Here is a 16,611-nt window from a genome sequence, read left to right on the forward strand (position 1 = left end):
CATTCAATGTTGTTGGTAATGGAGGAACATAAAAAGAGTCTTTTGTAAACCCCCACAAGAAATAATCACATACAGTCAGCTTCGGTAAGGCTGAATCATTCGGTCCAATGCGACCAGTCCATCGTTCAGTAATCCTTGGGTTTAAAAATTAGCGCACTTCCAGATGACAGTGTGGCGGTGCCCCGACCTGATCGTAAATGAAGTAGTTCGAATCAGTCTCCAACTGTGGGGAGAAGGAGTTCTAAAGCATTTCGAGATACGTGCTTCCTGTAACAGTGTTCTAGGCAAAGAAAAATAGACCATACACCGTTTCCCGTGAAACTGCACAAAACACATTAAATTTTGGAGAGTCCCTCATGTTAATCAACTTCATGGTTTCACCGCGGTTCAGGTCGAAAAAAATTGATTTTCGGTTTTCATCATATTTCGATAGATTAAGGTTTTATTTAAGTACTCTGAAAAGAATTAAATCGAAAAAAATTTTGTTTCGAGCACTTAAAGAGCGTTTACCTACCACGTATGTGCCAAGCCAACTTTTCTGTCACCCACTTTTCTGCATATATTTTACATCTTTATATCCCCCACATTGCACGTTAGGGATTTTTTTTTTACTCCTGATTGTGTTGGCTATCCTTGGAATACAACGGTCGGTATTCTTTTGTTTCTGCTGTTTGTAAACAACTCGCTTTCAAACACGCGGTTAGTTTTGTTCAAGAGTGATTGCGAGTAGTTGTTATAGAAAACTTGCAGGTATACTACGGTCAGGCAATTAGGAGACATAAAGAAAATCTGGAGGCAATGAAGAGAGATGTTTGGACCATATTATCGCATAAGTCCTCTACTGATGATAAGCCATGTCATGGATTGTGTCCATCAGGAGAAAATTCGTGGTGCAAATACAATACGGCTCAGGCAACTAGAGAATCTTATTCTCACCAGCATTCTCTTCCTGCTGCTGTTATTACAGCAATTAAACCTATTTTCAGAGACTTGGCTCATCCTGACCTTCTAGGGAAATATCTGCATGGGCAGACACAGAACCCAAATGAATGTTCCAACAGAGTAATTTGCAACTGCCTTCCTAAAACTGTATTTGTAGGCATGCATACAATGAAACTAGGAGTTCATGATGCTGTTATTACATTCAATTGTGGTAATATTGGAAAGTGTTGGGTACTGAAAAAGCTGGGAATTAATCCTGGTGAAAACATGATCACTGGGCTGCAACATTGCGATAAAATGAGGATAACCGATGCAGACAGGTCTGCATCTAATATGGCCAATAAAGCAAGACAAACATCCAGAAAGGTGAAAAAGAAGCTGGAAGATCTGTTAGAGGCCAAAGAAGGGCCATCAATGCAGCAGGACAGTTTGAATTAACTGTAAGTAACAAATTTCAAAAGCTTTTTCTTTACAGTCAATTTCCCGCAAACTAAAATTTTCAGTACATATGCCCCATTATATCACAAACTATCATAGATAAATGATTGAAATTTTCAGACTCTGAATAACATAAAAAGCCACCTCTGGTACCACATTCAATAATATTCCCCCATTAGGAAGTTCACAAAAAATATTTTAGGCAGAAAAACTTAATATTTTTTGTAAATAAATAAAAAAGTATTTCTTAAAAACTATAAAATGGATAAAGCAGATTTTAGTACACTTCACACTATTAGCATCATGTAACATACAGTAAAAATATTGAGGTCCTGCATGAAATAGTTTTTTCAGAATTGGGTCAAATACTTGCCTAAATTAACGTGGGTTAGAGAGGCAGAGTGTGGTCCTCTTAAGAGAGGAGTTCTCCTTGATATTCACTACAGTGTCCAAGATTTTGAGGCAACTAATATGTGAGTGTAGGAAGTGGACTTTTATATTCATATCAAAACTCAGTGTCTTGAAACTGCTTGTAATTTTCAATAACAGACCAGAAAGCAGACAATACATCTCTTTATCTAGCACTCGTTATATCATATTATTTATGCTTCACCAATTTGTTGAGCACCAACAAAAGTTTCAGCTTTTAATTTTTATGTGCTAAGGAATGGAAATTTCGCAGAAATGTACTTAAATCAGACTCCGTCTTGCGGAAGAGCCCTTATTACTTGAAAAATCTGATATATCGTGAAGGAAGCGCTTCATGCAAGTTGTCTTTGGTCCCACGCACAAAATATCTTCTATCTGGCCAAACCTATGCACACCAGTGATTTGCTTTCCCTGGATAATCTACTCACATAAAAATGAGGACATTTTCGTTCAGTTTTCTCTGATAATAAAATTCCTATTGGTAAAACTGAAAGAAACTTTATTCCAATACAAAATATTTGTAGGAATGGTTTTCACCAGGATAAAATACACTCCTGGAAATGGAAAAAAGAACACATTGACACCGGTGTGTCAGACCCACCATACTTGCACCGGACACTGCGAGAGGGCTGTACAAGCAATGATCACACGCACGGCACAGTGGACACACCAGGAAGCGCGGTGTTGGCCGTCGAATGGCGCTAGCTGCGCAGCATTTGTGCACCGCCGCCGTCAGTGTCAGCCAGTTTGCCGTGGCATACGGAGCTCCATCGCAGTCTTTAACACTGGTAGCGTGCCGTGACAGCGTGGACGTGAACCGTATGTGCAGTTGACGGACTTTGAGCGAGGGCGTATAGTGGGCATGCGGGAGGCCGGGTGGACGTACCGCCGAATTGCTCAACACGTGGGGCGTGAGGTCTCCACAGTACATCGATGTTGTCGCCAGTGGTCGGCGGAAGGTGCACGTACCCGTCGACCTGGGGCCGGACCGCAGCGACGCACGGATGCACGCCAAGACCGTAGGATCCTACGCAGTGCCGTAGGGGACCGCACCACCACTTCCCAGCAAATTAGGGACACTGTTGCTCCTGGGGTATCGGCGAGGACCATTCGCAACCGTCTCCATGAAGCTGAAGCTGGGCTACGGTCCCGCACACCGTTAGGCCGTCTTCCGCTCACGCCCCAACATCGTGCAGCCCGCCTCCAGTGGTGTCGCGACAGGCGTGAATGGAGGGACGAATGGAGACGTGTCGTCTTCAGCGATGAGAGTCGCTTCTGCCTTGGTGCCAGTGATGGTCGTATGCGTGTTTGGCGCCGTGCAGGTGAGCGCCACAATCAGGACTGCATACGACCGAGGCACACAGGGCCAACACCCGGCATCATGGTGTGGGGAGCGATCTCCTACACTGGCCGTACACCACTGGTGATCGTCGAGGGGACACTGAATAGTGCACGGTACATCCAAACCGTCATCGAACCCATCGTTCTACCATTCCTAGTCCGGCAAGGGAACTTGCTGTTCCAACAGGACAATGCACGTCCGCATGTATCCCGTGCCACCCAACGTGCTCTAGAAGGTGTAAGTCAACTACCCTGGCCAGCAAGATCTCCGGATCTGTCCCCCATTGAGCATGTTTGGGACTGGATGAAGCGTCGTCTCACGCGGTCTGCACGTCCAGCACGAACGCTGGTCCAACTGAGGCGCCAGGTGGAAATGGCATGGCAAGCCGTTCCACAGGACTACATCCAGCATCTCTACGATCGTCTCCATGGGAGAATAGCAGCCTGCATTGCTGCGAAAGGTGGATATACACTGTACTAGTGCCGACATTGTGCATGCTCTGTTGCCTGTGTCTATGTGCCTGTGGTTCTGTCAGTGTGATCATGTGATGTATCTGAACCCAGGAATGTGTCAATAAAGTTTCCCCTTCCTGGGACAATGAATTCACGGTGTTCTTATTTCAATTTCCAGGAGTGTATTTAGGTAAGAATACATATTTATTTTGAATCACCTGATACCATTCAGACTTGTGTTCTTTTAAGGCTCCAGTGATTTCAAGGGTGAGTCTGACGTTGAGCTTCGCCCTGGTGACATATCACCTTATTTATAATTCAGGTACTTTCTCGCAATCTGTAACTTTCATCCAGTTCATGTGTAACATTCGTGTAGATACAAATAAACATGTTGGATCTATTGTTTGACCAAAACATTTTTGATGAAGTGACATACTGCTGTTGTAACAAATTATGGTTTTCCATGAACAAACGTTCAGAAACAATAAAAGTTATGAAAATAAACTTAGGGGCCATCATTTAAACGGATATAAGAATATACAAGAAAAGTTTAAGAAAATTCGATAATATTGGCTTGGGCACCACATTCGTCTGATAGATATTATCCCAGTTGGAATTATCCCAGCTTATTCCAGTTCTATTCAACAGAACATACATTCTGTCTGTCAACATTCGTTGAACCTCCTCATCTGTTATCATAGCACTGCGACAAACAGTACTTGATTGGCAACTAGGGATGAGAAAAGGGCCTTGGACGAGTCAAATGTCGAGGATTGCATACACTGGAAGTCAAGGCGCCGATGCTATGTCAGTTCTTTACCGGCTCCCTTCCTTCCCGCTGTAGTTGGGCGAGTCTGAGAAGTCTGAGAACGATAGCGGTGCGGTCATTCCCTATTCGTTGACCGTTTCTCTTTTACTGACACGTGCCGATGTATGGTTAGTCATGACTTAGCACAGAAACTGAGTGCATGATCATACTGTTGTCAATTGGCACTGATAGAGCAAAATGACCGATTATCGGGATCAGATGGCCTCTAATGAACCTGTGACAACTGCAATTGCGTTCCATTCGAGGAAGAGTGAAGTAGGAAAAAAGTTCGATGCTACAGTCCACACTTCAGACAAAAAACATACAAAGTTTGTCCAATGCGAACAAAATAGTTCTGTGAAACTTACTGGCAGATTAAAACTGTGTGGTCGAGTCAGACTCGAACTCGGGACCTTTGCCTTTCGCGGGAACGTGCTCTACCAACTTTTTTTTCCCCCCCTTGATCGTTGTGTTTGGTCGTTGCGGACGTCACATGACTTGCGTTCAAGTTCATTTGTTGATCCTTCCACTCAGTTTTTTTGTTACAGAGGCCAACCGGCTCTCTGACCTAACACGCTGAGCTACTGTGCCGGCCTTTTTAATTTGATCTTTTTTTAAAATCTCATTTTGTTCGTTTTTGTTCGTTGTATCTGCTCGTTGCGGACTTCGTAAGACACCCGTTTCAGTTCGTCGTTGATCCATTAACTCAGTTTTTTTATTACAGAGGGCAGCGAACCCCCTGACCGAACACGCTGAGTTACCGTGCCGGCATCAACTGAGCTACCTAAGCACGACTCAGGACCCGACTTCACAGCTTTAATGACAAATAAAGACACCTAAAGCCGTCCTTAAGATTTTATTTTATTTTGTCGCTACCAGTTTCAACACTTCACAGCGTCATCTTCAGGCTGTTTCTGATGCGGTGCAGGTTGATATGACCCATATGCATAACACATCAGTTGCCAGCAGGACTGGATACGCAGATAATGTGTCAGCAATCCAACCATCAACAGGTAGCGACAAAATAAAATAAGATCTTAATCACGGCTGTAGGTGTGTTCATTTGTCATGATAGTAAACAGCCGTCGTCCTAGAGATCTCCTGCTAAAAGGGTGAACATACAAAAGCTCATAACTTTAATTCCACAAGCACCTCGTCTACCACCTTCCAAACTTCGCAGAAGCTCTCCTGCAGCCCTTGTAGAACTGGCCATCTAGAAGAAAGGATTTGCGGAGACACGGCTTAGCCACAGCCTGGGGATGTTTCCAGAATGAAATGTTCACTCTGAAATAACAAAGTACTCTGAATCCCCTGTTTGTAAGCAGTATTATATTCACGGGTGAGGTTGGATTTACCAGTGACAGTATTTTTAACTACCGTAACTGTCACATTTGGGTTGATGTCAGTCTTAATGCAACACCTGTATCACGACATCAGCAGCGTTATTCGTTGAATGTCTGGGCAGGACTGCTCAGAGACAGCATAATTGGACCATACTGCCTACCACACAGACTAACCAGACGGCAGTACTTCCGGTTTCTGCGGACTGAACTTCCAGATGTACATGATGCTGTCCCTCTGAACCAACACCTGAACATGTGGTTCACGCACGACTGTGCTCCAGCACATTTTCATTTGCGAGTGCGCCGGCTTCTAACTCGGACGTAAATGGTCAACATTGGATAGGTAGAGCAGGGCCTGTGCCGTGGCCTCCAAGGTCTCAGGATTTGCATCCCATTGATTTCTGTGTGCCGGGTCGTGTCAAAACCCTGGTCTACGCAACTGAGGTCAATTCTTGAGGAATTATGGATGCGGATTGAAACAGCCTTCCAGCATTTACAGAATTCCCTAGGATTGCCTGGGAGGATTCGCAACACATTTCAGAGACGAGTTCAATGTTGCATTCAGCCACATGGACAACACATCGAACATCTACTAGTTCCTAAACCAAGTGTTCCTAGGCAGTTATGAACTGAAACAGAAAATGTGTTGTACTCTGATGAACTGCAACAGAAAATGTGTTGTACACTGATGAACTGCAACAGAAAATGTGTTGTACACTGATGAACTGCAACAGAAAACGTGTTGCATCTCGACAACGGTTGATTTATTCGAGCTCTTTAGCTGCTTTTGGACTGTACTTTTCATGTGTGAATTATTGACCGTCACTTCTGAAACACCCTATATGCATATGCACATATAACGTAAACATACATACATTTACAAGCGCGCCCGCCTAACACACACACACACACACACACACACACACACACACACACACAGGAAAATGGTTCAAATGGCTCTGAGCACTATGGAACTTAACATCTGAGGTCATCAGTCCCCCAGAACTTAGAACTACTTAAACCTAACTAACCTAAGGACATCACACACATCCATGCCCGAAGCAGGAATCGAACCTGCGACCGTAGTAGTCGCGCGGTTCCGGACTTAAGCGCCTAGAACCGCTCGGCCACCGCGGCCGGCGAACACACATACATACATACATTCAATATTTACTGCTAACGATCATTGTATTGGTAGTTCCCTGTACAACAATCGTCATGACAAACGGTTGCATATGCAGCAGCTTGCCGCGAGTCCTCGGTAATACTTGGGAACTAGTATACTTTCTCTCCTGTCTATGCTAGCGAATTCCACTTGTACTCGACCGGCAGACTTAAGTGACAAGTTTTGGGTTAAATGGACAGTGGGGGAAACTTTTTCAACTCGAGTACTAAGATAGCGAGCTCGGAGATGACATCACAGGACCCGCTGGCGAGTTTAAAACGAGTATACGGAGCTCATTTCTGCGCTCCAGTGTCAGCGAGTTTCTTTTACGAGCAGTACGAGCATAGTGGGAACACGAAACTTGCCGCGAAAGATGCCTGTCGTCAGCTGCTGGCTCAGTGCACCATGTGGCAATGAGCGTGCGACAAAACGATGATCGGCTCTAGAACGCACAGTTTGCTGATAAATGAGTGAACATTTATTGTTCACATCACCTGAAAGTGTCTTACCCACACAGTGCTACCTAACTGTTCCCAGTTACCTTCAGAATAAAAATGCGAGGCCATGCAGAGATTGAAGAAGTTAATGCAGGGCTTCACAACATATGTGCTCGCGGTGCAAGGTGTGAACAGCAAGGCGCGAGCACGGAGCAGCGCGAGCACGCTACCCCCACTACCGGACCAGAGCGGAGAGTGGGGAAAGTCACGTGGGTCACACAACAGCTGCCGCCAGTCAATGTAAATCCGCGGCCACCTGCAGGGATATCACTCACGAATTATTACTGCGACAAATGAAACAAATAAAGGAGAATGTACACATGCCACATAATTTTATTAGCTTAGTGTATGCCTCTACATTCGCATTAATTTGTGAACTGTTACACAATAAAAGGTGTCACTGAAGTGTGGGATTCTCGGTTATCTTGTACTTTTTGCCCTTTACAATTGCGTCTATGTTCGGAGTAATTGTTCTTGTGCATTTTAGGCGCAGCGTGCAGTTTAAATTTCGATCAGACAATGCGTTTCTCAGGCGCGTCTTGTTACATTTCATTGCAGAGAACAGTTGTTCACAGACATACGTGGAACCGAACATTGATATTATTGTAGCCGCCAGTTTGTGCAAACGAGGAAATCTATCCTGAGGCAAGTGTCTGTAGAATTCCAAAATGTTTTTCTTGTTCTGAAGTTTGTCTCTGTATTCTGTCACACTGCAGGTCAATAATTTCTTGCTGCAGCTCAGGACGAATCTCTTAAATATTCGCTGAATATGGAGAGAACAGATCAAAATCACTGTCTAGTGCTGTCAGATCTTGAAAGCGCTGATCAACTAAAGTATGTGAATAACGTTCACAGTCTTTGTGAACATCTTGCATGGATGATAATTTAGGAAAATGAGCTAGGTTTCCTGTTTCCAGCTGACTCACCCAAAGTGTCAATTTCATTTTAAAAGTTCGTATTCGATCTATGAAATGAGTAATTAGCAGATCTTTACCTTGTAATGAAAAGTTCAAAGCATTCAGATGGCTAGTTAAATCTGCTAAGAATGCGAGATCACATTCAAACGTGCGCGCGCATTTCCCCTCCCTCCCTAGTCCGCGACCTTGCACCTGCTCGCGAGCACGTGCCTGAGCAGACGCGAGTACTCGCGCTCAAAACCGGCCAGTTGTTAAGCCCTGAGTTAATGCGACCACTTTCTGTCTGGGTCGCCTAGACCAACAGATCATGAGCCATTGACTTAGAAGTCTCAGTGTAGCAGACAGTAGAGTACAACAAACAGTTCGTACTCCACAATTCTTGCAGCTTGCTGTGATGGCAGGGGGGCGCATTTGACGGCGTAGTGAGTTGGGCGCTGTCGCGCGGCGAACAGTTGATGTGTGCCGAGCAAACGAGACGTCTTTGCGGCGGCGGCGGCAGCGGCGGTGGCGGCAGCGGGGGTTCGGAGCCAAGTTGGTCTTGCAGAACAAGCTGTGCGGCCGCGCCGTACCGCGCTGTGTCAAGGAGGGCCCATGGCGGCGTTTGATTATGTAACGCTCCGCAAAGTGGCGCTGTTTGCGGCTGCATTGTCAGCAGGGGCGGCCGCGCTCTCGTTAAGCAAGCGCGCTGCCTCGCGCCATTGTCTCCTCACACACACACACACACACACACACGCACGCACACACGCACACACGCACTCAGCATGCTGCATTCCATAGGCTTTCTCAACAGTGGATCAAACTGCACATGCCGATCCATACAAGAAATTCTAGAAAGGCCAAATCGTACGTCGATTGCAATCTACTTTCGAAAACACGTTCCTAGGCTCTCCAATGAGGAATTGTAGCTTCGTAATAGGTCACTGGCTCACTGCTCAAAATTTCTGCACACTGTAGGGCGTAGACGGTTCTATTTCCTCTTCATTCATTTCGTACACAAACTCACGGCACAAAATGTTGGCCACTCCTTCTAAAGAGCAGACTCGTTTCTTTGAGGCACCGTAGATCGTGTAGAAGCAGTACTAGGCGGTCTTGTGACGCTGATTTCACTCACGGCGGTGAAGCGAGGTGTATGGGCCAATAGGATGCCTGGAATCAACAAGTCAAATGTTTGTTGATCCATTATGGATCGTGGGACGACGGCTGGCATGAAATTCTTGATGCAATAATTTACCAACAGCCGTATGTATTGTAGAAATTTATTTTATTTTATGAACTTTTATGTGCTACCAGTGTCGGCATTACATTGATGCCATCTTCAGGCCCCTGTACAATTAGTAGAAGAAATGTACTATTATAAAAAATTTACAAAAAATATAGAACATACGTTAACAATTGACAGGAATCACGTTAACTATGTAAGTGGCTCAGAGAGATATATTGTATATCATTAAAACTACATGTAACATTAGGGCACATGTAACAAGAGAGCACCCTCTGTACGAGGTTCCGTATAAAGCGGAGAAGCTATCACTATGGTAAGAATGCCCGCCTGGCTAGCCGCGCGGTCAATAATTACTCTACCACGCAAACGTTTGGGCTCATACTCGTCTGGTATGAGACGTTTAACCGGGGGGGAGGGGGGGGGGCGAGAGGGAAGGGTCCACTAGGGGCCGAACTGCACAACAACCATGGTTTCGGTGTGGGGTGGCGGTGGGTGTGTGGACTGCTGCGGCCTGTTGTGTACCACTGACGGCTACGGCGGAACGGAACCTCTCCGTCGTTTCTAGATGACCGGTTCTATACACAGTACGCAAAATGGTAAGAGTTGTTTTGGACCCATCGACTAGACTATAGTGCAATCTGCCAATTTTTAATCTATGACATACCGTCTTTTAGCGGTGTTTTGTTTTGACGGATACCGAATATTGGGTAAAAAGATTCCGAGCTTTTCCGCTCTAAGGTTTTAATCACACGTTCACCTGAAGATGTGGCTTTGAGTACAACGAAACCGATTGTGATCCAGTACTAAAGGACTATTTTGCTAATATTTGTCCAACATGAGGCAGTATTCCTTCTCTGTACACTGAAGAAGGAATAATAAAGTTCCCACGCGCGAGACTTGGTCTGTGGGGCGTCGTGGCAGGGAGAAGCGGTAGGTTGTGATATTTTTACGATCTTCAACCGCAACCTCTCTGATGCGCATGCTAATGCATCTCCAGGACCGCGTTGTCGAGTGCTGTTTGTGAGCACACATTACCGCAGACAGAGGCTGTACGGCGTGTGACAGCGGGGGTTCCTGTTGGTCGTATTGCAGTCCCGAGTTTTATCACGTACTTGAGAAGTTCATCTGACATTTGTTTTATAGCTGTGAAGATGGAGAACATTCGACGTATCTTAATACAAAGTAGCTATCGGTGTCATTAGTAACTTCAAAAATTAAAAATAAAACTGAAAAGGCCTCAGTCTATCATTGAAAGTGCTCCTTGGAATACAAAAGTGAATCCCAGAAAGGAGTATCTTACATAAGACTAAGAAAACGTAACAGTCAGAGTTGCTTTAACATTTACAACATTTCTATGGGAAAATCGACCTTTTTTTAATGATGAAATAAAACCTATATGATGTCCCAAGATATGCTCAAGTTACCTACGAAAACATGGAAATTTGTCTAGCAGTTCTGGAGATTAGCGTGTTCAACAGACAGACACTACAGTTTTACAGATTTATTATTTGTATGGGTTACACAATCAGGATGTAACAAAATCAAACCGTTGCACCACAAAGGATTAAATGGCAGTTAGTACCCAACTGCGATATTATTGCACTTGGCCTCCCGAGGCCATTATCGGAAACAGGCGCTGAGATTATAATAAACAAGTATAGTGGTGACTAAAGAAAACGCCTCGCACGGCAATGGTTTCAAATCAGCTTGTCTGTTCTACCAAATGGCATAACAGCAATATTTTGGATTCCGCTTCACTCCCAGGTGCAATAATACTGTGGTCGATTAGTTCATGCCAATAAGCAGTAATAACAGTTTTATACTACAGGTTAAATGTCAGTGGTAGTGTAGTTAATCTATGCTTAGCATCCGGCGCCATAATAAAACCTACCATTTTGTTTGAGTACTATTACTAATTTGAGTAATATTTTTCAAGTCGGTAAGTATCTTATACTACACACTTTCTACAGTACCCTGTGTTATTCCTCAGATTTCAGGCTATCTTCGTACCGAATTTCGTAGCAACATGTTCAGTAACAGAGGTTGAACTTCGAAACAAAAGAAGAAGGGTTGAAATTAGACAAGTTATGGGACTTAGTGCTAAATAAAAGCCAACAGCACCAACTTTTTCCCAGTAAAAATGCCATAGAATAGGTCGGCGTTATTGTGCAATCTTCTGCAGCTGTCAGATGAAATTGCGTGGTTACGTATAAACAGTTCGGCTTGCTCAGTATGTTTAAGTTTGAAAATACTTGGTCTTTAAAGAGTGTGCCGATGTGTCCAGCATTACAAGAGTGCAGATCAAATAATGCAGTTCATGACCTAAATTTACAGCTTGTAAAAAATAAATTGATGCTAAATCACAGTAAGACTTAGTTTTTATATTTTGTAACACACAGTTCAGCTAAAACATGTTGATTACACAGAATCGGTATATGATTAGCGAGTCTGAACAATTAAAGTTCTTGGTGTTCAGACAGATAATAAGCTGTCTTGGAAAGCATATGTTCAGCATCTTGTTCAAAAACTGAATGCTGCTGTATTTCCCATTAGAGCAACATCAGCAATAAGTGACATTCCTACACGAAAATTAGTCTACCTTATCTATTTTCATTCGCTTATGACATCAGCATATTCTGGAGTAACTCTTCCCGTTCACAAAGGGTACGTTTGGCTCAGATCGAGCAATATGTGGTGTAAGTTCGCGGACCTCTTGTCGACTCCTGTTCAGGAGACTCGAATTCTGAAATTGGCCTCTCACTCTATATTTTCTTTAATGCTATTTCTTGTTAACAATATGAGCTACGTGCAAAGATATAGTACCTCTCACTCAGTTAGTACTTAGGCAGAAATCCAGCCTGCATTTGGGTCGCACATCTATGACTCTTGTGCATAATGGCGTGAAGCATTCTGCTACATCTACTTTCAATAAATTACCACAAAAATTAAAGCAGTAATCCTCGTACTTTTGGGCAAAGGCCGTTCCGCAGTGGTTCCCCTGAGATCACCGAAGTTAAGAACTGTCGGGCGTGGTCGGCACTTGGATAGGTGACCATCCAGGCCGCCATGCGCTGTTGCCATTTTTCAGGGTTCACTCAGCCCCGTGATGCCAATTGAGGAGCTACTCGACCTAATAGTAGCGGATTCGGTCAAGAATACCATCAGAACGACCGGGAGAGCGGTGTGCTGACCACACGCCTCTCCTATCCCACCCTCCACTCAGGATGACACGGCGGTCGGATGCTCACGGTCGGCCACTCGTGGCCTGAAGACGGAGTGCTAATCCTCGTACTTTTAGTCTAAACTGAAGAACTTACTCATGGCTAACTTCTATACTGTCGGGGAGTTCCTGAAAAACTTCAGCTAATTTCTGTGTTATATTGTTGTTTGTACTAATGTATACTCGCAGCTTGTTGTCTGCATAGCGTTAGTGTACAGTTTATTTTGTCTGTTATTGCCTGTCTGGTGTTAATTTCACTTACTTATTCGTTTATGACTATGGAAATTTGGTCCAAGTTAGGTCCTATGGAACTAGACGCGGAAAATAAAAAAAAAAGATGAAACGTTAGGAGCAGAAAGACGCCATTGACCTCGACCTAATGCCCGTACAACAAAGCCTACAAAACCACGATTTTTTATGTTTGATGTCGAAAATTTGACACTTGTCCATAAATGGGGTCGTACCTCAGACACTAATTATCCGACCTACGTAAATTAAACGTTCTCTCGAAGATAAGAATTAGACTTGAACCCTGCCTCGAAATGGGATTCGCAGAAACTGAAAATACGATTCTAGTTTCCGTGAATGTTGGCGTATGCAGAGTTCGCAGCGTATTTGAGTGCTGTATTATTTCGGCGTTTAGTAACTGCACAGCTCCGACTATTGCCTGAGCGGTACAGCCCAGTACTAGCCAAAAAAGTCCAAATATGCCTTGAAGGCCCTGTGTCACCAGAGACACACCGCTCTCACGGGCGTTGTCAGTTTTCGTGACCGGTGTCTTTTCTTCTGAGTCAGGTTGCTCGTCAATTGGCCTCGCGAGTGCTGGATGCACCCCGCTTGCCAACAGCACTCGGCAGACCCGGTGATGTGACGGGAACCCGTGTTAACACTGCGGCAGTGCGCTAGCCAGGCAAGGTCAAATAGCTGAGCACTTCTTGCTGAAGGGGTGGAGTGGAGCACGCTTAACCACCTGGTAAGCGAGAGGCCACGATCTCTTGAGAGCCCTCATACACGAGTGCAGATCTCAACAATCTGTCCGCAGGTGATCACCATTGGTTGTAAATGTGCTTACGAATAACACAAATTTTGTAAGGTGGCGTGGTCTCCTGACCTACATTTCTTACGTATTCCATCCTCACAATCGTATTCAGCACATCAAGACGCTTCATTTGCACCCAAACTCGATGAGGTAGAGTCAATTTTGAATGAATTCATGTAAGTAATATGCAAATCTAATAAGTAAATCGTAAGTGCGCACTGGGGTTGAAAAAGTCGAGGCTGGCGTACACAACATGGCGGTCAGAGGTATTTTCGTTCTGAACAGGTAACCAGCCCACTGGGAAGACCGTCCCTCCAGAGGGCTGGAGGCCGACTGTGTAGTTATAGAGTTCTCACAAGAGGACAGTACACGCCCAACGACCGAGCGAGGTGGCGCAGTGGTTAGCACACTGGACTCACATTCGGGGGGATGATGGTTCAATCCCGCGTCCGGCCATCCTGATTTAGGTTTTCCGTGATTTCCGTAAATCGCTCTAGGCAAATGCCAGGATGGTTCCTTTGAAAGGGCACAGCCGACTTCCTTTCCTAATCTGATGAGACCGATGAAAAATTGGTTCAAATGGCTCTGAGCACTATGGGACTTAACATCGTGAGTCATCAGTCTCCTAGAACTTAGAACTACTTAAACCTAACTAACCTAAGCACATCACACACATCCATGCCTGAGGCAGGATTCGAACCTGCGACCGTAGCAGTCACGCGGTTCCGGACTGAAGCGCCTAGAACCGCACGGCCATGAGACCGATGACCTCGACGTTTGGTCTATTCCCACAAACAATCCTATATGCCTAACGGAGATGCTACAGATTTCCGCATTGGTCGACTTAAACGAAACGTCATTTTCCCGTTTAAAAGAGCAACGCTGACTGGCGGAATATTTCTGATGCAAAGAGTCATAGGAGTGAGGGAAGGCAGCGAATGATATACCCTTGCAACTTTTCCAGAAAAAAGGGGCCGTTCCGTCGTCGCTCTTACAGCGGGAACACGTAACGAGAGCGACTGCGCTCGTACGTGTACGCAAAGAGCGAGGAACAAAGTCTCTCCTCAGTACTTCACTGGGAGAGCACCTCTGTCGTCAGCAAATCGGAGTGACACTCTAGAGTCGATCGTGATTAAGCGTTGTTCACAGTGTTGGCCGCCACACTTATTGTGTGGTGTGAACATGGACAGAGTACCAGTTAAACGCCTGCGAGCGAGTATTGAGTGGCTTCGCAGTGGATTGGTTATCTGACAGGTGTACCACGCCAATAGTTAGACTAGGGGCAGATAGGAGTCCTTGACTTCATCAAGGAGTAGGGAGAGTTTGATTCGCGAAGGTCAATCCAGATAGAAACAGATAGTTGTGCTATTTGTCAGCAGCGAGCGACACAGGCAGCAGTCATTGCAGCTCACGGTATTTTGCGCTACAGCTATGCGAGCCCCATCTGTCCTCCCTAAGAGTGCACTCCACTACATTTCTCACGCGACAGCTTTGACCGTACCTAGAAAAGTTGTATAGGCGTGGTTCTCAGCCATTCTGCCGAGAAAATAACATTCTTAAAGGAAAGGGAGAAAAGAACCTTTCCATACTTTGTAAAATAATAGCATTCCTATCCATAAGAGTCAATCTACTTTTACTAAAAGAACCGGAAATTTATTATTATTTTGTAAGAAAAAGTTTCACAGCCGGCCGGAGTGGCCGTGCGGTTCTAGGCGCTACAGTCTGGAACCGAGCGACCGCTACGATCGGAGGTTCGAATCCTGCCTCGGGCATGGATGTGTGTGATGTCCTTAGGTTAGTTAGGTTTAATTAGTTCTCAGTTCTAGGCGACTGATGACCTCAGAAGTTAAGTCGCATAGTGCTCAGAGCCAAAAGTTTCACTTGATTTATCAGAATTTTTTGTAATAAATAATATTTTTCGTTCGTTTAATGTTTTTTTTACACTAACTAGCAATAATCCCATACCCAAGTATCCTACTAGTTACGTAAGAATATATAGAATATTTTTGTGTCCTTTCCTTACAGCGGACGACTCCAGAAGATATTTGTTGCTGAATGTTTTTCGAGCAGTTCTTGTTGGTACATTAGGTGTGTCTGTCTGACTTCTGTAGTAATGCGAGGTGGAAATTGTTTCATGCAGGAGCCAAAGGGTGCTTGTTGGAGCAATCCACTGCGCAACTTGACAAAAGAAAACCCACACACTCACAACGTTCCACCAGTCAATCAATTCCTCGACGACAGAAATCTACTTCTTAGTCACGAAGGCATCCGAGAACCGCTGAATGTCCTCATAGCTGGAAACTCCCTTTCCCGCATATTTCTTTCAGTTCGCCGAAAATGTGGAAATCCAATGCTGCAGTTTGTGGACTTACCAAACAGCATCCCCTACGCCTGTGCAACTTTCGTCAAATTGTTGGCAGCATTTCATTACGGCTGGACGGCGACACTGCATTTGTTCATGTACCGCCAGAATATAACGTTGCATCTGCATCCAGTTTAAAGAGCCCACAAGAATCATACTGTCACACGTTCTTCAGCTGTGCAGTACGTTTCCATTTTAAGTGCCATTTCAGTCATACAATGAAGCATCTCTGTCTGCAGGAAACCCGAAACATGAACTTCACTCTCACAATACGGCACTCTTGTTGGGCGGTGGTCTTGTAGTGTAACTTACTTTCTAAAGTCCGTGCATAACCTTTTTCTGTGCGCATCACGTGTTGTCATTAAATACAAGGTATGCAAGGCGGATCTTCAGCGCTCCCTCTTTCAAGGCATTGGTAAAACGGTAATCCGGCAT

Source organism: Schistocerca cancellata, chromosome 6 (assembly GCF_023864275.1).
Source record: "Schistocerca cancellata isolate TAMUIC-IGC-003103 chromosome 6, iqSchCanc2.1, whole genome shotgun sequence".
Lineage (NCBI taxonomy): Eukaryota > Metazoa > Arthropoda > Insecta > Orthoptera > Acrididae > Schistocerca > Schistocerca cancellata.